This window comes from Linepithema humile, chromosome 5 (assembly GCF_040581485.1).
Source record: "Linepithema humile isolate Giens D197 chromosome 5, Lhum_UNIL_v1.0, whole genome shotgun sequence".
NCBI classification, from domain to species: Eukaryota; Metazoa; Arthropoda; class Insecta; order Hymenoptera; family Formicidae; genus Linepithema; species Linepithema humile.
Genome location: NC_090132.1, coordinates 7,490,475 through 7,505,225, shown reverse-complemented (window position 1 = coordinate 7,505,225; position 14,751 = coordinate 7,490,475). Strand labels below are relative to the sequence as shown.

Below are 14,751 nucleotides of genomic sequence, written 5' to 3'. Positions count from 1 at the left end.
CTGTCCACTCTCGATTGAACCACAAATGAATCGAAAGAGACAGAGTCGTGAACAAACGATTCTCTTTTGTTGAAATATTTTCAATAAGATTCAACATTGACTAATTATATTTCGCATATAGTTTTGCAAGATCATCAATGCGATAAATTATTCACATTTTTCTGATAAATTCACTGTTTCGATTTTGAATGTTATTTGTGTTAAAGACTTCAAAATCTCACAGTTTTGCGAAAACTTCTGCTAAAAATGCTGATCAATTTGCCATTTTTAATTTACCTGCTTAATTGCAAAAAAGGTTATTTTTTAAGTTTAAAGCAAATAAATAGCAAGTAAATAAATAATCATATAATAAAGAGATGTACGTTGTATTAATAAATTAAAACAAAAAATTATTACTTGTTCTTCATTTGTCGAATACAAACGATCTAATCACAGCAATATAAACGAACTGTGTGCCACATAGGCTAGACTCCAAACTCAGAGTGTCTCAACATTATGAGCTCGAGCACGCGTGAGCCGCCGCCGTGGCGTACGTGGCCGCGTTCGCATATGGTCGCGGAAGGTCGAGTGACGTGGTCCCGAGTCCCGGCTGCGCAAATATTGATCGAGGTGTCGCCGTGACGAAAAATTCCACCGAACGGGAATAAAATGTACGCGACGTCGTGAAAGATGGCGCGGAGCGTGACTTTGGAACCCGCCAGCGTTTCGACTCAAAGTCGGAAAACATCGGCATGTGTGATTAAAACGGTGCTAAAATTACGGTCATCACATAACGTAAGATGGGCGAATAATTCTTTCGTAATTTAGATATCAGATATTATCAGACGTATAATCATAAAGAATACTACCGATTAAGTCTCTGATAACCTATTCAATTTTCATTTCATCTAGATTAGACAAAAGTTTAACGTATCAAAATATGAAAATTATTACTTTGTATTTAAATATAATTTCGTAATTCTACAATTGTAATTTAAAGTAAAAAAAATAAGATATGCATTATTATTTTTAATCCAACAGAGATATGTCCACATCAACGTCGAGTTGGAGAACGGAAATAACACGACTGATTACCGTCACCCTCGTCCTGACCGACATCGAGCGAGACGGTTTATCAGATCGTCTCTATTAGCGTCGTATCTGTATATCATCGGGTGTATATTAGATAATAGGAACGATGGCAAATTCACCCCCTTCATCCTTGCCGCCCGCTGCGGCTCCGTCTAGGAACAGGTGGCAAGCGCACAGCGTGGAGTAAGCACGCGCCCGAAGCCGTACCCCTCTCCGCTCTGAAAGAACCGTAGCACACAACACCATCGGGGCACCATGGGGCCACAGCTGGGCACCGTGTAAATGCCCGGCTACTCACCCCTCAACTCCATCCCCCGTATGGACTACTCGAAAAAAGACACGCACCCCCCGCGGCGAGCGTAGGCCTCAGGATGCTGTCGGAAGGCCTTTGTGGGTTCTTAACGCGTTTACAGGAGCTTACGGGGATCCGCAACGCTACCAGCTTGAGATACATTAGACAATTGACGTTTTATGATTATTTGAAGATCGAATTATCAAAGAAGTAAACACTTTATAATAAAAATCGACGCATCTCTCAACACAAACTATGCCGCTGAATGAAACTTTGCATATACTATGCTACTGAAAAGTTAAAGAAGTTACAACAATATCGCTATACAAGAACCATTTATTTCAAAAATCTATGTCTTAAATATTATACACTAATATTTTGTAAAGCTACGAACTTAAAATTGTTTCATCAAGATGCGTCAATTTTTTTCATAAACAGTGTATATTCTTGAGTTGACTTTTTAAAAAAAGAAATCGAGAAATTGTATATCATGTAAATAATAATATTGTCATTTGTAGATACGTGCGACGCGATGATTAATCTTTTTTAAACTTTAGAAAAAAGATCACTGAGTTGCACATGTTATATGTTCAAATAAATAATATATCGCCAGACAAAGTCACTTGAAGTATTTAACTATCAGGAATCGAGAAATTATTTTTGCAGCTGCAATCGTCTTTCCTCTGATCTGCAGTTCGAATCTGAATACACGCAATATGCAAACAGGCGCGATATTATTCGCGCGGTATTTATTTTCGGAAACTGTGTAATTGTTTCGCATTTCCACGCTCTCTGTAGATACATGTTTTGTACATATTTACACATTTACATTGTAATTACTCACCGCGCGGGGCGGCCGCCCGTGGGCGGGAAGGGGTCTTTAAACATTAAAAGAATATTTGCCGGGCAAATGCTGATAAATCATTGGGCGTAATGCAGTGCAATCTTAATAATTCGAACCGTTAAATGAAGATTGTTGAATACAGAACGACAATATTTTGAATCAACAGAGCGTGAATGTGCGAAATCGTAGTCGACGCACACGCAAATATACACAATGTACAGCGATAATGGCGTGCTTACGTGTGTACTTGCGGTGTACAAGGTTAAATGCAATATTACCATAGAAACACAGAGAAACAAGTATTTGGAAAATTATCGATGCAATCGGAACGAAATGCCAGATTATTAAAATTGATCGCGAGATTAACCTTTCCGACGTGTGTCTCTCTCTTTGACAACGATGTTGCCTGAATTAATATTTACAAATTTATTTACGCATTTACATGTACGCATTTACATTATAAAACCGAGAATTTTTTAATTTCTACAAAAAAAAATATTCACTGGGGGCATTATAAATTTATTTACGTGTGTGAACAAAGCGAATAGTGTGCAAATATTTGTACTAAATATGTGTCGCAGTATATTTAGAATTTTTTAATGCAAAACTTTTTAACAAAGATGTTGTCTCGATAAAAATGAAATATTGTCACATTATCTAGTTTGCATTTTTAAAGACTTCAGAGTTGATTTTTCGTTAAGTAAAGATTTTATCAGATACCATCTTTTATTACCACTTTTTTATTTTTGCATATTTAATGCTCGTAATGATTTTTGTTAAAGTCAACCTCAATCTTAAGTAAAGACTAAACGTATTGTGATCAATATATATCTCTAAGCTATAATTTATAAAAATCTCTCATTTTTTCAATCTGTTACACAAAAAAAATTATTAAAACCTCAAATTTTTGTTGAAGGAAAAATGAAATTTATAGATAACAAAAAATGTGAAAAATCTAAAACGTTGGAAATGCTCGTACGCATTATTACTGAATCTGCAGTGGTAAGCGTTTGGCTATGATTCGCACTGTGCCGTACTCTAAACGCCTCGCATTAGCGCAATCGCCGATAATCACGCCCGTCGGGAGATTTCAAACCGGCACCGGTGCGAAATAGACGAAGCACGGGCTATAATGTTAATCGCATTAGTGCAACGTTGCACGATAAATCAGATAATTAGCGGCCGTTAAGCGCATCGTAAATCGGCATTATCAGAATCGGCTGACGCCGTTTTGACGTGGCGCCACGTTTGTTTGGCGACGCGTTGCGGCGAAGCAGTCTGTGTGCTTAACAAATCTCGCGATCACCGAAATGTTGATCGTTTATCAACTATTATCCAAGAACGATGTTGTCTGCACCATAACGTTTTGATGACGAAACGCAAAAACGTCTGGCGTACCGATTTCTTTCAATACAAACTTTAATTCTCCATAAAACATAAAAATCTCATAAAATACAATAAAATTTATTCATCATTAATCATATATAATAAAATATATTAATGGCATAAAAAAATTCTATGCACTTGTTGCATAATACAAATACAAATTGGAGTGATACTATCATTTCTTTACCGAGCTAACAGACCGCTGTAACTACATATTTTGGCGAACGCGCAAGCATCAGAAGACTATATCCATCGACTACATTGTGCAATATGTTAATTCTAATAATCATCGTAATAATATACCAAGAGAGACAAAATTAATAATTTTTTTCCCTTAAGATATAATTTGCGAATGAATGATAACTTTTTAAGAAAACATGCGTAACGTTTTGTATGATGTTCCCACACGCGTAATTCATGCGTTTAATAAGTCACTCTCCCTTCTCGTCCTCGAGTCCGAAAAAGCAATCGCCTTCGAGTAGAGCAAAGTTAATCACGACACGGTACTAGTCGATGTAAACTATCCTTCGATGATACTTCTAAGTCCTGCGATATTGCGAACCAATTCCCCGAGGCGTCCGACCTGTCCCCCATCATTCCCACAATTTCCCATACGCTTTATGCCGGCACGTCCTTCGTAGGGTCCTTCGCTGGGGAGCAAAACACTTCCATGATCGATAAAATTATGTCTCGTACTTGCGGTTTCTCCCCGCAGATCAATTACGCGTTTAACCCTTCGACGCATCGGAGTTAGATACACATATCTTTTCTAGAAGATCAGAAATACTTTTTTTATAGCCAGAATCGATCAATATACTATTTGTTGCTTAAATCTATTCGCAACGTTGCTTATTTTTCTTTCTATAATTAATATTGCATATACATTATTTCTGACACACATCTATAATTTTAAAAAATTGAATACGTATTTTTTTAATTATAATTTTTAGACGAGATTATATAATATGAACTGTTAAATAACATTTGGTATAAGCTTGAACAATTTTGCGCAAAACGTGTATAAAATACCTTGCAATTTTCTACAATTGTGAATTAATTCATTTATTTAAAGAAGGCTGATTAAACTGAAATTTATCGCGGTTATATAAATTGATAATGCGGAAACAATCGTACGATAATCACAATAGTTAGAATCAAATATATTCCAATCAGCAGGAATCACAATTGATTGACTTGATCAGTAAACAGTAGTTATTGGACACTCATTGTGTATTCTTTCGTACTTCTGCATTATACAACATTATATGCTCGCTAGTTTGCTTCGATTTTCTTGTTCTGTTATACGATGACAACGTGATTGATTTCAGAAATATCTGATTTGGCCTCCTAATTCAACATTCTTAACTGATTCTCGATATTTTCTTTTATCTACCGCTTTCTATGCGTAATAATTAACTTCTGATGAACAAAAATTAAGATTTAGATTAATAAAGATCTGTACGCTTTTGTATTTCTTCATTAAAAAATATTTTTAATATCTGATAAAATTTGCTATTTCTCTCTCATCCTCCGAGACAAGACAAAACAGCCCCCTCCAACCGATTCTCCTACGTTCCCAAAAACTGCATCCGCTGCACTTCGCAATTTCCCAGTGCCGCCCGAGGAAGACGAAGGGCGGCACGTGACTTACCCCATCATCGTGGCACACCGGCGTAGCGGCGTCGTGGCGGCCGTTCGGAATGTTTTGACAGGGGGTGGGCGCGTGGCGCATAGCTGTTTGTAAAACATCGCCGGCTCCTTTATCGGCAACGATATTAAGCGGCGCGTGTGGGTCACGCCGGTCCGCCTCGACCATTGTTCGCATTGTCGCGGCTCGATTGCCGAGGAAAAAGGGCGGCGATACAGGAGGGCGAGAGAGTGATATTGTTGACGAGATGAGGCGCCGCCGTGATTTTACCCTGCATCGCGGGCGCACGATAATCTAATTGAAAATAAATCCCTGGTAACCGAGATGACAACGATAACTCCCACTCAGCATTCTTTCGTCTAGATCGGTATGTAACCAGTGTGATTATAGTGTTGAAATCAGGATCAGTAAAATTCTCACTGTATGTAATTAAATCGAGACAGCATGTCAATATTTCTGAATCAATACTCTAAAATTTCAAATAAAATTATAATCTTTAAAATTTTTTATTTCTTAATAATTGTTATCGTACTACGTAAATTTATATTAATGTAAGAAAAAAGTTTATTTAAAATGTAAACATTCTTTTCAATTTTATTTTTTCAATAATGATTAGTTTCGATCGATATTTGTATAAAATTGTTAAAAATCAATAGAAACGTGAAAAATAAATGACATTTTACGTTATCTCGGTTTTCATCTTATGCGACAAAAATACAACAGGAATATAAAATTGCAACAGGAACATTACATACTTGCGAAAATTTCAGTATCAGTTCTAAATGGGATAACAATGCCGTTCGAGTCGCAGGTACATAATCAGCGCGCCATTTATCATTTGCGCGAACCAAAGTGATAATTCTCGCGGTCCGCGACGGGTTACGTCGTGCACGGGGTATCGCGAATCGTCACGCAAGGAGGGTGGCTGTCCCTGACGAGGGTGGAAACGCGGAAACGTGACGGCTACGTGTCCGTATTGTTTGCGCGACGAAAGTAGGGACCCGCGAGCGCTTATTTACACGAGACAAATAGGCAAACAAGGAATCGCCGCGCGGATCATCGCGCCATGCACTAAGTTCGCTCGAAAATCTTGCGACAATTAGCATCAATAGAAAATAAGTGCGAGAACTACGTCATCGTCTATCGGCTCCAAGTTCTATTTAACAAGACAGAACGGAGCGGAAAAAAACCCTGCTTATGGTAATGTAAAACAAATTTATTAATATTAATTTTCTGGAATCGTGATAATCATTATCATATTTGAAGTATTACACAATCTGAAATAATGGCAGCAGCCTGATATATGTAAACCTTTCACTACGAAGAGCCCCACTGTTGCTTTCATTACACGTTCATTGTGTATGAAGCGCTACTATAATAGCTCGCCGAGAATTTTCGTACATAGAGATATTGCACACATTGTACGTAGAGATATTAACAATCTTCTCCACTATTACTGATTAAACAAACCGTAGTAATTTCCTAGTTTACGATAATTCGCATAAAAATCTTACTTGATGCGATAAGGTACATTTTGATTCTAAACATAAAAAGATAATATTAGCTTAGGAAATAAATATTGTAAAAATAAGTTTATACGTTAAGCTTATTATTTATTTGTAATAAAAAACAAAATAATGTCTAGAATTGAACACAATAATAAATTATTATTAGTATTACAGAAAAGATTATTCTATATCGTTAGTTTATTATCAATCATAAATGTTGATAGGCTTTATCGATAATTTCAGAGGAACATTTGAGGAATATTAGCGACATTTATTCGCCAGTGTTTGCCAATAGCTTTTTTCCGTAAGAGAATATTCACAAATGTGGATCAAATTTTATTTTATCTGTAATCTACGTAATATCGTTCCCGGATCTACGCAAAATCCACCAAAGTCGCGTAAATTTATCGTCCATAAAATATACACTAGGCATATTGACGTAATATTCGGTTAATAAATCATCTGCTGCAAAAAATACGTCCATCGTATGTACACAACGCCGTTATTGAAATTATTCGTGTAGATTTTTTACCGATGTATGTGCTTCCTTGTGATTGCATTCAAAATATTATGGCTACCGGTTTCCGGTAAAATACCAGATGAGAATGTGAACCACAAATTTGAAGGAAATTAATTGCTCCTTTATTAAGAAAAATCAATTGCTCCTTTTTGCATTTAGATTTGTTCTTCTATTGCCAATACAATAAATTCATTGATTTGCAGTCATAAAAAAATAAACTTTTCAATAATGATTCTTTAATAAAAAACCTCGATGATAAAAGATATCGAAAAAAATTGCGTAAAGAATACAGACGTAAAGTGTCTGCGCGTAATCTAAACCTCATAATGTTTAATTGGGAAATCGTAATGTTATCGGTCACCCCTGCGTGCAATCTCGATGATAATGGACTAACATTGTAAATCAAATAATTGTTCATTGCTCCTTGCCGCTAACTGGAATTAAATTCCACTACATGGAAAATTCCTTTCCCTCTTATCAGTTCTTTATCAAAACTACGATTTACGAGAAAAGAAAATTCGGAGAAGAAGATAAGAAAATCTGTATCTTTCAGTTTCTGTTGTGATTTACATATTGTATACGCATAAAGAATGATTCATGTATTTCCCCACAATTATTAAACATAATTACAACAATAATTATGTACGAAAATATATCACAAAAATAATACAAAATTAAAATGTAATAAAAGCCCTAAAGCTATTATTTTTCCAGGCAACCAAAAAAATGTACTAATCCGATAAATTTGTTGATCCGAGCATAAATAATGCGACTTTAACGCGGAATACACGCGTGGCAGTAAAATCTTTTGGAAACCGACCGGTGCTCGCGCAAGCTTAACTAGTCACGCCGAATGCAGCAGCGGGGTTGGTTGCAGCGCATGCCACGGGGACTGAAGTCTGTTTGCTCATGAAATATGCAGACATGCGCCCTCCATAACTGCTCGTAAGCGCTGAAACTTGCGTGCAACGCCGGACTACCGGGCCACGGGATTTTCCATCCTTCCGCACGAGGGAGGACCATTTATGAAGGCAAAGCGAACACACGCCGGTATCAGGCGTAAATCAATTCTTCGGTATTAAGAAATAATATTGCATAAATATACACTCGATCGAATTGAGCAAATAGAAAAAACACGGAAAAATACGTAAAATATCTCTTATCAATGATTTGTCGAATTTGAATTTCGAGTTGCTCATCGATATTTATTTCCTTCGGACACAATAGTGCAGTGTTAAACACACATATATAAGTCACACCTGATAAAGAAAATATTTTTTACAGCGTGAACTTTGACTGAGCTACAGTTTGTCCGGAACAAAGTCGATGAAGGTGCTCGTTTAGTGGACGCATGCGGCTAGAGACAATCTAGCGTGACTAATTCCTGTGTAGGTGGCAAACTATTTTCCAGCTAATCTGCTAGTTGGTACTCGTAATTTTCACATTTAAACCAATTTCTTGGCTTGTTAATAAAGAATCGGCTCATTTATTATCCTGTTGATGGATATTCCTCCTAATTAATAGTCTAATAATAATAATAATAATAAGAATCAATATTTATTAATGCTATTGCGCGAATAATATTCTCAAATATCTACACAGTTTTTTTATAATAATTTGAAAATTTTCCTTAACGAGAATGTGAAAATGTCAATAGTTTTTCAATTGTAAAATAAAAAATGTTCGCAAGTACGTTCGTGAGATGTAGCTTATTAAAGAAGAATTCGAAAGGGTTGAATCAACGAAATCTTCGTCTTCTTATTTCAGCGATTGCCGGTGCAGTTGGCTTAATGAACGTAAATCGATATCTTCCGCAGGAGAAGGTATGGAAGTACCGCGTGCGCAAATACGGTTTTTTGTTACTCGCGCCAGGAGCGATGGTCAATATTACATCAAGAGAGCTCCGAATTGATCAAGCTCGGCACCGCGTACAAACATTTTAACAAACATTCTCTGCTTTGCCGTTAAACGTTGCTAGTTAAGCGAGAGTTACGCGTCTTGAACTAGTTTGCGAAGAATCATTGAACGTCGAATGCGCTCGTCGAGAGTTTTCCCGAATCAAATATTCTCGTAATTAAACATTCATTTTCATTATCGCCGTGCGGCGATCGAAATACGAACTGCCATCAACAATTTAGGCAAAACTGTGAACTTTTTTCATTCGCCATATATAGCAGCCGCTATCAATCTCACCCGAGACCGGATATTTTGGACCAACGCGTTTTTGTTCATAACAAATATTTCCGCGTTGCCGGTGGAAATTCGTGCTTTCACGGAACACAACGGGGCGGGCTCGACTCGCGCCGGCGATTCAGCCGGATACAGAGACGAATAAAACGGTCTTTCGCGATCGGTATCGCGGAGCACGATTCCAACGTGGGTTAATTGCGATAACCTGCCGCGTTGCAAAGGGGTCGTTAATACAACATATGCCGGGGTTAAATAATCCAGCGTGTCCCGTCGCGGATCGCCTATCTGACTTATACGCGACGGTGACGAGCTTTCGTGCGTCACGTAAGGTCGTAAAAAGGTTGGCAGGTACACACCTTGGCGTGTCAATCTGGCGAGCGCCAACATCGCCTCGCGCCATATGCCTCGCTTTTGGTTCGCGAAGCGAGGCGCACCGCCAATCTGAGAGCTGCTTGCATTTCGATTATTCGTGGGGTGCAGAGGAGCGAGAAGTGGAGGACACAACGTCGTGTGTAACGCGGGTACACAAACGAGCGAGACGCCGACGACGTGAAGGGGTTAACGCTGCAACGAGTCACGAAACGATGTCGGAGGTAATGCCCGAAAGTGGATCAACCGACTTTCCAAGAATCGACATTCTTGCGATGTATTTAACGCATGAAATAGCTGATTAATTCTCAAAAATATAAAATATGTAATCATCTTTTTATATATTTTTGAACGCTAAATATAAGAAACGACTTTTACATTTATGCTTGCCGGAAAAGAATTATTCCCGTTGCAAGCGGAAAGACCCTTCTAATAACTCGGACAGAACGTATCAAGTTGAGTTTCGTTTTCCTTCTTGATTCTCCTCCCGAATCGAGCTGAGCCCTCCTTGGCCACACTTGCCGACGAAAATGTGAACGCATATTAGAGCGGACCGATAGCTCGATAAGGTCCAATCGATAATAGTCGCACGGTTGGCTGGCTGGATGACTGACTGGTTGGTTGGTCGAGCACATATACATATATTATATACGTACATATATATATATATATATATATATAAGATCTCTCCCGCCTGCGCCCCCCCTCTTACCCGCTCGAGCCACTCCTCGTCTCTTCCGTTCCTCTCCGTTCGACCGGTTCACCCTATGTGTAAGGGCGAATAAGACCGAGCAAGGGGGTAGTAGGTAGGTAGGTAGGTGGTATAGATTGAGTAAACAGCGCGTTTATAGCGCAGAAGGGACTCCTCTGAATTTCCTCGACACGAACCGATCGCGGCAGCAAGCAGCAGTGCGGCACTCGAGAGAGAGAGAGAGAGAGAAAGCTGTCTCCTCGATTATCGAATACACCAGCCAGGTTATCGATTGCTCGCCGTTGAGCATCGTTTTCGCACGGAACCATGTAAAGAAGTGTAAGACTAATGATTGCAAGATTGAACGCGCGCGTCTGCAGATTATTATGCGATTTCATCGCGAAAAGATTCTTGCTCGATTTTCCAATCGCTATATTTAATCACGGCTATTGATAGAGACTCTGGCGGACTTATATATTTACAATTAAACATGGTCGATTGCACAAAATGCTATAAAAAAAAATTAAAAAGAATGAACTTACGTTAAAGATTCAATTTTAATAAATTGAGAATTATTTCCTCGCTAAGCGAGAAAACACAATCACAATCGCATTCTGTACGTTTTACTGAAAATTCCATTATTCCATCTTTCCAGTCGAACCGGCACATTTCACGTCACGCATTGCTTAACAATGAGACTTTCGTGAGTTCGCTTTCGCAGGTCATCGAAGACCCAAACGAGAAAAGTTCGCGACTCCGGGACGAGACGGGTTCACGTACATAACGTCGTTTCAATTCGGACCGATGCTTTGCCCGATCGGCCACGGCCCTCATCATTCGCGGATGAACGAGCGGATGAATCTTCCTCCGCTGCGGATGGTAACGTCGTAAAAAATTCATTATCCACCCGAGGAATCGATCGCCGAGCCCCGTGTAATTACGTGCTCTTTACACCGCACCACGCGTCTGCTTGCCTCGAAGACCGGACGTAATGAGAACGCGAAAAAAAGTCGACGACGAGGCGCGATCGGGCTCCTCTGTCTTCGTCCATGTTGCATAGAGGCATCGTCGAAGCAGCTAACGCGAAAGAAAAAAGCGGCACCGGCTTGATTAAAGAAATTTAGCTAACAATTAAACAAGAATTTAGTAAATAAATTTAACGTATAATTAATGATTAAATCAATAGGATTGGCGCTAATTAATTATATCTGTTTTCGTATTTAATAAATAAATCTAATTTTAGTTTAATTACATATCGCAAATTCTGTGTTTGACAAATTAGGATTATTGCGTTATATTTATTTAATTTTTTACTTCGTTAGGCTATTATTGATTGCGGTTAGCGTTTCAAATATACCTATATCCTAATATATATTTATATACAATATAATAATTTATTCTATATTTTAATATTTTGTATTTTTTGTATTTTGGAATTTAAATGGAAAACAAGAAGGAAAGGTCAAAGATCTAATATTTCGTATGAGGCAAGTTTTAACATCAGGAAGAGAATGCGCATTCTCGAATATGCCGCTGCCATTATTTCAATCCGGAACAAATCGCTAATTTTGCAGTGCGTTCCGCGATTTATGTCTTTCGTCTCGTGATTCGTGTGAGGGATATGCGTATGTCGAGGTGTCTGCGCAATACGAAAGCCGCACAGTGCTGATTAGAAATAAGAAAGTTGAAAAATATATCAATTTTTCTGTAATCTATGCCATATTTTTCAATTCTATTTGCTTCATTAATTATTCGGCAGTCGAACAATTTTTCACATACCAGTTGTAAATCAATGTGTACATACTGACTCATTTAGAACGTTCAGAAAGATACATTGAATTTATAACGTGCACGATAGATAAATAGCATTCCTGGAAAAAGTTTTACAACAGAAAATGTTAGTGTCGTTCCAGTACGAGAAGGAAAGAGTGTCATCATACCACAACTCGGCAGGTCAGGATGATTCACAACACCTTGACGAGATTATAATATCAGTATAAAGCTCTCATATCTCCTTGTGCCTATCAGTATCTTGTGAAAGGCGTAAATTTCGTTGCGTCGTTACAGAAATCGAAAACAACTAAAGAATGATTTTACTTCAAAAATATTTTTCGTGTTTTCTTGCACACAAGAATGTTCTCTAATCTTTTTAAATTATAATAAAAACGTTAATTAAATTCTTAAAAAATATATTTTTTTTAAATTCACATTCATTGGTTCCTAATCATGTAAAAAATATCTTAACGTCGTATTGATAAAAATATTACATTAAAAAATCCAACAAATAATTCAAATATATGCTAATTTTAAATAAAGCATCTTTGAACAAAGATAGAAGCATTTTATTTTTTGAATGTTTTCGTACGTACTTAATTTGAGCAAATTTTTCTGACACTCTGTGTAATCTTATGAAGTAACGAAATTAGGACAACTTTGTAAAGTCTCGACTAAGCGTTCGGTAATTGCGACGCTAATTAATCGTCATCGATATCCGGAAGAAACGATGTCCACGGGCGAAAAGAAGTTTTCGAGCTGCTTCCTAATCCGATTTTGCGAGACTCGCTCTGCCGGCGCACACCTAGGGACTGCTTTTAATTAATTGTATCAACTGCTGTCGAGGCAACGAGGTGGACGTGATTTGACTAACGAGGCAAATTCTTAAATTAACGAAGAAACTACCTCGGCTCTCTAAAGCCTGTACTCTCCCAACCCCTTCCTTAGTATCTTCTCGTCTTTGCTATTAGCCACTCTTCCGCGTCCATTGGCTCTCATCCCTGATTATTTAATCAGAATCGATTCACCCTCGTCTTAATTTCCCATTATTTTCTGATTTTGATTAAGCAAATTCGTTAAAATTATTAAAAGAATATACAAATGTCTCATATATTTTTAATTTTCTTGTGCGCGCATTATAACAGATTCTACTGTGAATAATCGCACTTCATAGAACAAGATACAATGATATTACAACATCCGTACCATTTTCAAATTAAATTCAGGATTACAAAAGCCCACTGTTCCATAATCCAGTTTCATCGGAAATATCCCAAAGCCCGAATTATGAGGTGTTCGCCAAAAATCAATTTCGCCCTGAAATAAAGTTCGATCGCGATAGCGCAAAATCCCTTGCAAAGTGTAATATACACTGTCGCCCGGGGAGGTAAAAAACCGGGAATTGTTTTCCGAAGTAATAAATTCTGCGCAGAAAGCGAGAGAGAGAGAGAGAGAGAGAGAGAGAGAGAGAGAAAGCAAGAGAGAGAGGGAGAGAGGGAGGAAGAAAGAGAGAGACAGGGAGAGAGAGAAAGAGAGAGGAATCTATCTCGACAGTAAATTCTCGTCCGACACCGAAATCCTGCGCAAAGCGTCGCGTGCTGTTATTATGGAAAGAAGAAAAACAATTTCGCGAAGTAATAAATCCCGGACACACACACACACAGCCGGGTCGCTGTTCGCGCGGGACCAAACGATGTAAATTTGTGCCTTTCAACGTGAAACGGATTTTACTTCAGAGTAGCGCGTGAATGTTTCGTCGTCGGATATCTTATCGTCTTGCGTTATCAAGTAATGTATTTATGGGGTGGGATATGAACCTAGAGGATAGATATCGCGAGTTCGTAAGGCTGATATGTTCAGCGACGACGGTGCCGTATCGCGAGAGTGTACAGGGTGATCCGAAAATGTGTAGCAAGTCGACAAGGCTTTATTCCCGAAAAATATTAATTCCTTTTCATTCGAATTTTAATCCTTCAATAATTCAAATTGACACCGGCTTGAATATGAAAAAATAAATTCGACATTAAATATTTTGTTTTCACTTTAAAGCAAATAATTTTGTAAAAGAAATATATCTGATAATAACTCTATTCCTGAGAAAAATTGCATAACATATAGTAAATTTTTCTGATAATATTGCTTTTTAAGTATTAACTATGCTACAGACACCCCATAAGTACGATAATGTAATCAGACGAGCTTAATATCATTCCACGTTACACGCAGAGCGTGTTATTTATGGAAACGAACGCCATGTTCTTTAAGAGCGTCACGACGACGCTTTGTCGACTTCATGTAATAAGATGATATGTTAAACTTATTAAAGGTGTAAAACAGCTTAGAAAAGTTTATATCTTTCAAAATATACGCTTACGTAACGTTTTATTACGTTGTAATTCGCAATACGCGAGTAATCTGTTAACAAATACACGAAAAAATTATCTGTCTTTCGAAAGAAG

The 14,751-nt window shown here is 37.9% G+C and overlaps 1 long non-coding RNA gene across 1 annotated transcript; it reads left to right on the top strand.

The window, feature by feature from the left end:
• The first annotated feature begins 570 nt into the window (after positions 1-570).
• LOC137000138 (uncharacterized) lies at positions 571-2,307 on the top strand. The gene is made up of 2 exons (XR_010890431.1): positions 571-774; positions 1,021-2,307. It is a non-coding gene; the product is annotated as an uncharacterized lncRNA (long non-coding RNA).
• The last annotated feature ends 12,444 nt before the right edge of the window (positions 2,308-14,751 follow it).